Below are 8822 nucleotides of genomic sequence, written 5' to 3'. Positions count from 1 at the left end.
GAAGAGTGTTTTAATGAGTAAAGACTGAATCTTTGAATGAAATTAGCTTATGCAAGGTTCCTATTTTGTTACTGGAATTTTTTATTGTATAAAGATTCAATCTTTGAAAGAAAATGATTATTTTGTGTTTAATTGAGTTACCTATGAAGTGGCGAAGAGTGGTTTAATGACTTAAGATTGACTGAACTTATTCGATTGAGGTATTTCCTATGAAGTCGCGAAGAGTATTTCAATGACTAAAGATTGAATCTTTGAATGAAATTAACTCAATCAAGGTACCTATTATGCCACTAGACCTTCTTACTTTATAAAGAGTGAATCTTTGAAAGAAAATGAGAGCTTTAAGTTCAACTTATTCGTATAACCAATGAAGTCGCGAAGAGTATTCTAATGACTAAAGATTGAATATTTGAATGAAAATACCTCAATAAAGATACCTATTATGTCACTGGACCTTTTTAATGTATAAAGATTGATTCGTCGAAAGAAATTGAGCATTTTGGGTTAAACTTATTCGAGTTGCATTTGACGTCCCGAAGAGTGTTTTAGTGAATAAAGATTGAATCTATGGATGAAAATACTTCAATCAAGGTACCTATTCTATCACTAGACCTTTTGAATGTATAAGGATTCAATCTTTGAAAGAAAATTAGAATTTTGAGTTAAACTTATTCGTGATCCCTTTGACGTCGCGAGGAGTGCTTTAATGAGTAAAGATTGAATCTTTGAATGAAAATGTCTCAAAAAAGTTACCTATTATGTCACTAGACCTTTTTAATGAATAAAGATTGAATCTTTAAAAGAAAATGAGAGTTTTGAGTTAAACTTATTCGAGTCCCCTGTGACATCCCGAAAAGTGTTTTATTGAGTAAAGATGGAATCTTTGAATGAAAATCCTCAATTAAGGTACCATTATGTCATTAGACAATTTATATGTATAAAGACTAAATCTTAGAAGGAAAATGAGAGTTTTAAGTTTAACTTATTTGAGTTACCTATGATGCCGCAAAGAGTGGTTTAATGACCCAAGATTGAATATTTGAGTGAAAAAACCTCAATTAAGGTACCTACTTTGTCACTGATCCTTTTTAATGTTTAAAGATTGAATCTTTGAACGAAAATGAGAATTTGGAGTTAAACTTATTTGAGATCCCTTTGACGTCATGATGAGTGTTTTAATGAGTTAAGATTGAATCTTTGAATGAAATTAACTCAATCAAGGTACCTATTATGCCCCTACATCTTTTTACTGTATAAAGAGTGAGTCTTTAAAAGAAAATGAGAGTTTTGGGTTTAACTTATTCGAGTTACCAACGAAGTCGCAAAGAGTATTTTAATGACTAAATATTGAATCTTTCAATGAAAATACCTCAGTAAAGTTACCTATTATGTCGCTAGACCTTTTTTGTATAAAGATTGAATCTTCGAAAGAAAATAAACGTTTTGGTATAAACATATTCGAGTTCTATTTGACGTCCCGAAGAGTGTTTTAGTGAATAAAGATTGAATCTTTGAATAAAAATACCTCAATTAAAGTACCTATTATATCACTAGACCTTTTGAATGTATAAGGATTTAATCTGTGAAAGAAAATTAGAGTTTTGAGTTAAACTTATTCGTGATCCCTTTGACGTCGCGAAGAGTGTTTTAAAGAGTAGAGATTGAATCTTTGAATGAAATTACCATAACCAAGGTACCTATTATGTTATTAGACCTTTTTAATATATAACGGTTGAATCCTTAAAAGAAAATGAGAGTTTTGAGTTTAACTTATTCAAGTAAGTTATGAAGTTGCGAAGAGTGTTTTACTGACTAAAGATTGAATCTTTGAATGAAATTACCTTAATCATGTTACCTTTTGTGTCACTTGACCTTTTTAATGTATAAGGATTGAATCTTTGAAAGAAAATGAGAGTTTTAAGTTAAACTTATTCGAGTTCCCTCTCACATCCTGAAGAGTGTTTTAATAAGTAAAGATTAAATCTTTGAATGAAATTAGCTAAGTCAAGGTCCCTATTTTGTCACTAGACCTTTTTAATGTATAAAGATTTAATCTTCGAAAGAAAATGAGTATTTTGTGTTTAACTTAATCGAGTCACCTATGAAGTCGCGAAGAGTGGTTTAATGACTTAAGATTGAACTGAACTTATTCTATTGAGGTATTTCCTATGAAGTCGAGAAGAGTGTTTTAATGACTAAAGACTGAATCTTTGAATGAAAATCCCTCAATAAAGGTACCTATTATGTCACTGTATCTTTTTAATGTATGAAGATTAAATCTTCGAAAAAAAATTAGCATTTTGAGTTAAACTTATTCGAGTTCCATTTGACATCCCGAAGAGTGTTTTAGTGAATAAAGATTGAATCTTTGAATGGAAATACCTCAACCAAGGTACCTATTATATCACTAGACCTTTTTAATATATAAAGATTTAGTCTTTGAAAGAAAATTAGAGTTTTGAATTAAACTTATTCATGATCCCTTTGACGTTATGAAGAGTGTTTTAATGAGTAATGATTTGAATCTTTGAATGAAAATACCTCAAAAAAGTCACCTATTATGTCAATAGACATATTTAATGAATAAAGATTGAATCTTTGAAACAAAATGAGAGTTTTGTGTTAAACTTATGTAAGTTCCCTGTGACGTCCAAAAAAGTGTTTTACAGAGTAAAGATTGAATCTTTGAATGAAAATCCTCAATCAAGGTAACATTATGTCACTAGGCTATTTTTATGTATAAAGACTAATTCTTATAAAGAAAATGAGAGTTTTGAGTTTAACTTATTCGAGTTACCTATAAAGTCGCGAAGAGTGGTTTAATGACCCAAGATGGAATATTTGAATGAAAATACCTCAATTAAGGTACCTATTTTGTCACTAGACCTTTTTAATGTATAAAGATTGGATCTTTGAACGAAAATAAGAATTAAGAGTTAAACTTATTCGAGATCGCTTTGACGTCACGATAAGTGTTTTAATGAGTTAAGATTAAATCTTTGAATGAAATTAACTCAATCAAGGTACCTATTATGCCATTAGACCTTTTTACTGTATAAAGATTGAATCTTTGAAAGAAATTGAGAGTTTTGAGTTTAACTTATTTGAGTTACCAACGAAGTCGCGAAGAGTATTTTAATGACTAAAGATTGAATCTTTGAATGAAAATAGGTTTCAACTATTCCTAAGAGACTATCATCATATTCTAGGAATCTAGCATCACGAAGAGCTAAGAGTACTGAGGCATTGAGACCAATACCACCAAATGGATTAATAGCCACTAGGACTAATCCTATGTGAATAAAATTGGATCCACGATCTTTGTGTTTCTTAATTGCTTTACTAGTTAGTTATTGACATCTTTCATGTTCTTTGGACAAGGAGTAGATTTGTTTTACTATTTTAACTGTTTAGTCACTAAGAAAGGTTGACTTGAAGAAACTAGTTTTGTAGATTTCTCTGGTTGGAATACGAGGAATACTCCAATCACTAAAATCTAAACTAATATCTTCAACTTGGTATTCTTCTTCATTAACTGTGTTTGGAATAGGGGGTAGGCTGGTTCTGGATCTAGAACTCATTGAATAGGAAGACCTGAATAACCTATTCATGGTTACTTATCTCGAACTATCTGTGGTTCGTTGACTGGATAAAACATACCATTGTCATGATTCTCTCAAAATGGTATCTAATTCCTATCCACGCACTCATCCGCTCATGCCGTCTCGCTCAGGCCTTTCTTGGGTCTTACTGTTTGGCTCGGGTCTTATTGTTTGGATTTGGATTTACAGGAAGGAGTAAGAGTACAATGATATGAGAATCAATAAGCAAGATGATTTAAACAAAACAATCAATCACGATAAGCAAGAGAGAAGATACAGAATAGATTATACAACCGACCAAGATATATAACAAGATAAATGACTGAATATTAAACTGATATTGAAATCAGAAAGTAATTACAAAAGATTACTGTAATAAACTTACAAATTAATGTAACTGATAGGGGTCTGAAGAATACAACATATTGGTGAAGTATTACACTCAGAAAGGGTAAATAGACAAGAACTGAATATTACAATCGGAACTGGATAGGGAAGCCTGAATTCTCTCTCTCTCAAAGTCTGGAAGAGTAGCCTGAATGAAGCCTCCAGAATAATGGGACTGACCACTCCGCTGTGACTGGTGTGGGTAACTGCGAAACTATTGTGATTGGTGTTGATAGCTGCTGGGGAAATTCTCCCTCAATGTAACCAATGATTCTATCAATTTGGAATGCGTCCCACCATTTAACATAGTGACGACGGATAACTAATGTGCCTTGGATATCATATTGCCATTTAAAAATCCAAGGAACTTTGTATTTGCAGGAGAACAGGAGGAGGATAGGGAACTGAGAGTTATGTTTACTAACTTTGTAAACAGTGTGGAAATATTTGATTTGGTTGGCAAGAGTGAGAGACAAGGTTTCTGGAATGGAGCCATACTGAGACCACCATTTTATGAACCAGGTAGGGATGGAAGATTTGTAATTGAATTGGTTATCAAAATTGAGAAACCAGGAATGGGTGAAGGACTCATTTTGGTGAAGCAGGATGATGAACCAGGCATTCATGTAGTCATGGTAATTAAATACATAATCATGATTGGGTAATGGTTTGCATAAAGCAGGGTGAGTATCCCACTCATCTAAGGACATGATTTTTTGTATATAGAGTGAATGGTAGAGAACTTTTGTCTTATCAATTTTATCAAAAATTTTGTTAATATGGATGGACTTTGTGGAATACAGAATATTTTTGTAAAATTAGAGTGACTTGAAGGGTTGACTGGAGAGGTAATGAAGATTAGGAGGGAAATAGGACCGGGCTAGTTCAATGGGGTCCTGTATGTGACTAAGGGAGGGCTCAATGTAGAATAAGGGTTGAACTGGTTTTTCAATGTAGTTACTGGGTGATTTGGGAGTAGGAGTTGACTCATAGGACTGGGGGGGGGGGGGGTTTCTAGTAGTTACTTCGAAAGGATCATGTGCAGGGTTAACTAGAGCAGACTTTAAAGTTGGTAATTGAGAAGTAAGCAGTTGAAATCTATTAGTAACTGCTAGAGCAGAAGATTGTGACTGGGATTGTAATCTGGTTACTAGGGATTTGCCGGAGCAAATATTAAAAGGTTTAACTCGGGGCCTCTGGGGAGGCTGTCTTTCTGCCATCAGTTTTCTGCAAGAATTCTCTGGTAAGAAAATCTGGAATAGAATTGTTACTTCCTTTGATATATTCTATATCAAAATCGAATATACTTAAAATAGCTTGCCACCGGGCAAAAATTTGTTTAGAAGCAATATTTTCAACATTTTTTTCTAAAACATATTTTGCATTTTGGCAATCAACGCGAACTAAAAAATTTTGGTTCAAAATATCATCTTGAAATTTACTAATACATAAAACAATAGATAAAATTTCTTTCTTATAGTTACTTTATGCTTTTATCCAAACACCAGAATGGAATCGAACTAATAGTTCAAGTGTATTTGGACTGACTCGTTGCTTGAGGATGCCACCATAGCCAATGTCAGAGGCATCGGTTTCAATTATTTTAAAAGAATCAGTAGTTAGAATGCCAAGACAAGGCAAAGACTTGACATAACGCTTAATAGATTTGACGATATCAGTATGGACAGAAGTCCATGGAGGGGGGTTACTCTGAAGTCTATCAAATAGGGGTTTACAGTATTTGCGAAGATCTTTGTAAAAATTAGCAATGTAATTTAGAGACCCTATAAATATCTGTAACTGAGATTTCTCTAAAATTTGATCTGGGAATTTATCAGCAAATTGAAGAAACCTAACAATGGAACGAATTTGACCTTGATAGATATGGTAACCAAGAAACCTGATGTTGGTTTGGAATAACTTGATTTTTGTAGCAGAAACAACAAGACCATTTTTTTGAATTGTTGTTAGAAACGATTTCAAATGTTTCCAGTGTTCATCAATGGACTTGGAATAGATAAGAACATCATCAATATAAATAATGGAAAAGTGACTATAAGGATTGAAAATATCATTCATGATATTTTGGAATTCACTAGGAGCATTTTTTAATCCAACGGACATTACTTTCTATTCATAATGACCAAAGGGAGTAGTGAAGGCAGTTTTGTATCTATCTTTCTTGTGGAGGCGAATCTGCCAAAAGCCGGATTTCATATCAAATTTGGAAAAAATAACTGCTTGACTAAGGCGACTAATATGATCTTTTTTATTGGGAATAGGATACCTAATCCACTCTAAGATCTGATTTAGCGGTTTGTAATTGATGACTAAGCGAGGAACACCTCTTTCTAGTTCAGAATTTTTCTGAACATAAAAAGTTGGACATGACCAAGGTGACTTGCTTTTCTTAATAATCTTCTTATGTAGAAGATCATTAATTTCTTTTTTGCAGAATTCCATGACTTCAGGACTCATTTGTATTGGTCTAGCTTCAGTAGGAATATGCCTTCTCTTGAATCCTTTAATATAAGGTAACTTCACAGAATGTCCTTTTCTGTGCCAAAAAGCAGTGGGTAGATCAGAACAAACTGTATTTTTAATTTGTTGTTCAAAATCTTGAATTTTTGTTTGGAGAACTGGTTCAGTTAACTGGGTATCAATTCTCTTGTAATTAACTTCTTCCTTAAAAAAACTCAACTGTTGAGTTTTACTTTGAAGCAGATTGATTGATTTAGACATAGAAGAATCAATTACTGATTTTAATTCATTCCGGGAAGGAGGACTAAGGAATTTGAATTGAACCTTATGTCCAAAAGGTCGAGTGACTAAACCTTCATTATCAGTGGTGAATGGATAGAGGAGGTAGATGAATGGAACACCTAATATTAGCTTATCAGTCATATTTTTGACCAAGACAACTGATGTCTTAAAACATACATTGTTTTGGCAAATATGAGCTTTAGAAAGCTTGTATTTTATGTCCATTTTACTACCATTGGTTGAGCTTAGCCTTTCAGAGGTTTTCTCGTAGTATTTAGTTGGTACGAGACCTTCTTGAATGCAATTAAGATCAGCTCCTGTATCAACCAAAGCAATGACTTCAAGTCTGAAATCTGTGTTGATGATAAGGGTAACTTTAGTATACCATTTCTGAAATGAAATATGATTTAAAGTTTGGAGTTTATGAGAGGATTCAGAACCAAAGGGGTTTGAATGTTTTAATTCTGCTGAATGAGTAAAAGTTTCTTCATCAGAGGATTCAGAAGATTCTTTTCCGATAAAAGAAAAAGCAGGATTTTGCTTTAATTCCTGAATATCATTTTTTGTAACTTGGTGATCTGTCTTGAGATTTTTTATCTCATTTTTTATTATGTTAATTTCTGTTTGCAGATCTTGGAGAGTGACTTCTTTAGGTTTGTTATTAAACCTCTCTAAAGTTTTATATAGACTAAAATTGGGCTTACTAATTGTTGGAGCTTCAGGTTTCTCGTAGTTTTTTAAGATTAGATCAATGAGTAGATGTTCTTGTTCATAATTTTTTGTAAGAACATTAAGCGACTTACTAGGATTGCAGCAACCATCTTTACATCTTAGGGTAATATGGGGGGAACTAGGAGAATCATCAGATGACTGGGAAGAGGAACTAACTTCTGGATCACTGTTGCTATCATCAGTGTCTTTTAACTGGAGAATTTTGTAAATGGATTCTTTGATTTCACTAGGGATTTGTAATTGGTTAATTTTTGTTTTTGCATAACTGCAAAGTGACCCGTACGCCCACATTTGTGGCATTTATCATTTGTGGCAGGGGTAGTCTTTTTCTTAAAATCCTTGTTCCTAAATTTCTTTTTAGGCTTAGGTTTTTGAGAATAGTATTCATTTTTAGGAAAGACTGGTTTCCTGTTTTTGTAGTTTCGTCGATAACCTTTATAATTCTTCTTGTGTGACTTGGGCTTTTGTCTAGACGGAGCTATGGGTGGAAGACCGTATTGTTCACAAAAGGTTCCCATTTCATATTTAGCTCTTTTCCTCTCATCTTGTAACTGGTTACTAATTTTCATGTCAATACACATTCTTAATCCTTCTTTTTGGATTAAGCTGATGATATTGCCATATGTGAGATTATCATAATCAATGTTACCTGTGGCTTTACTAAGGGTATCTCTAATCTTATGAGCAAAGAGGTTAGGTAATCCATTAATGAATTTTTCTTTCCAGAATGGTTTGTTACATCATCTCTCAGCATAACTCTGGACAAGAATACATCCTTATACCATCTGAAATCACTCATGGTTAGGCAAGAGAGATTTGTAAGTTGGTTATGTATTCTGAAGGTGATGTTACTTGGAGTACCTATAAAATGATCAACTATGGTGTAAACAAGAGTATTGACTCCATCAGGAATGGCCCGACCTAAGGCTTCATAAAAAATGGGAAGACCATCATTGTCCTTTTGAATAGCATTTTTCTTTTGTGTGCGAGAATCTTCAGTTAGATGTTTCTCCCACCATGATTTTAACATCCCTGAAAATCCCGAAGCAAGAAGATCAACGATTTTGGGTTGACTAAGATTATGTGTGGTAACATAATTATTAGCCACCATGGAAATATAACTGAGTTTATTAAGAATTTTCTGTTCTGATAAACCATCAATATTCCATTCATAGAGTTTATCAGAGGAAACAGAAAATTAATTTTGAATATTTCTTTCTTTATATTGAAGGTCAGGAGGTGTCGGTCTAGGGTACCAATTTTTGGAAAGACTAGCCGGATTAACACGTTTATTAACTAATCAATTTAATTCTAGATTAGATTGATTTAATTCTAGAT

Source organism: Cornus florida, unplaced genomic scaffold (assembly GCF_030987335.1).
Source record: "Cornus florida cultivar Cherokee Brave unplaced genomic scaffold, ASM3098733v1 CherokeeBrave_3.0.0_Hap2_Chr11, whole genome shotgun sequence".
NCBI lineage: Eukaryota > Viridiplantae > Streptophyta > Magnoliopsida > Cornales > Cornaceae > Cornus > Cornus florida.
The sequence above is the reverse complement of the archived record's forward strand: the minus strand, read 5'-3'. Positions refer to the sequence as shown.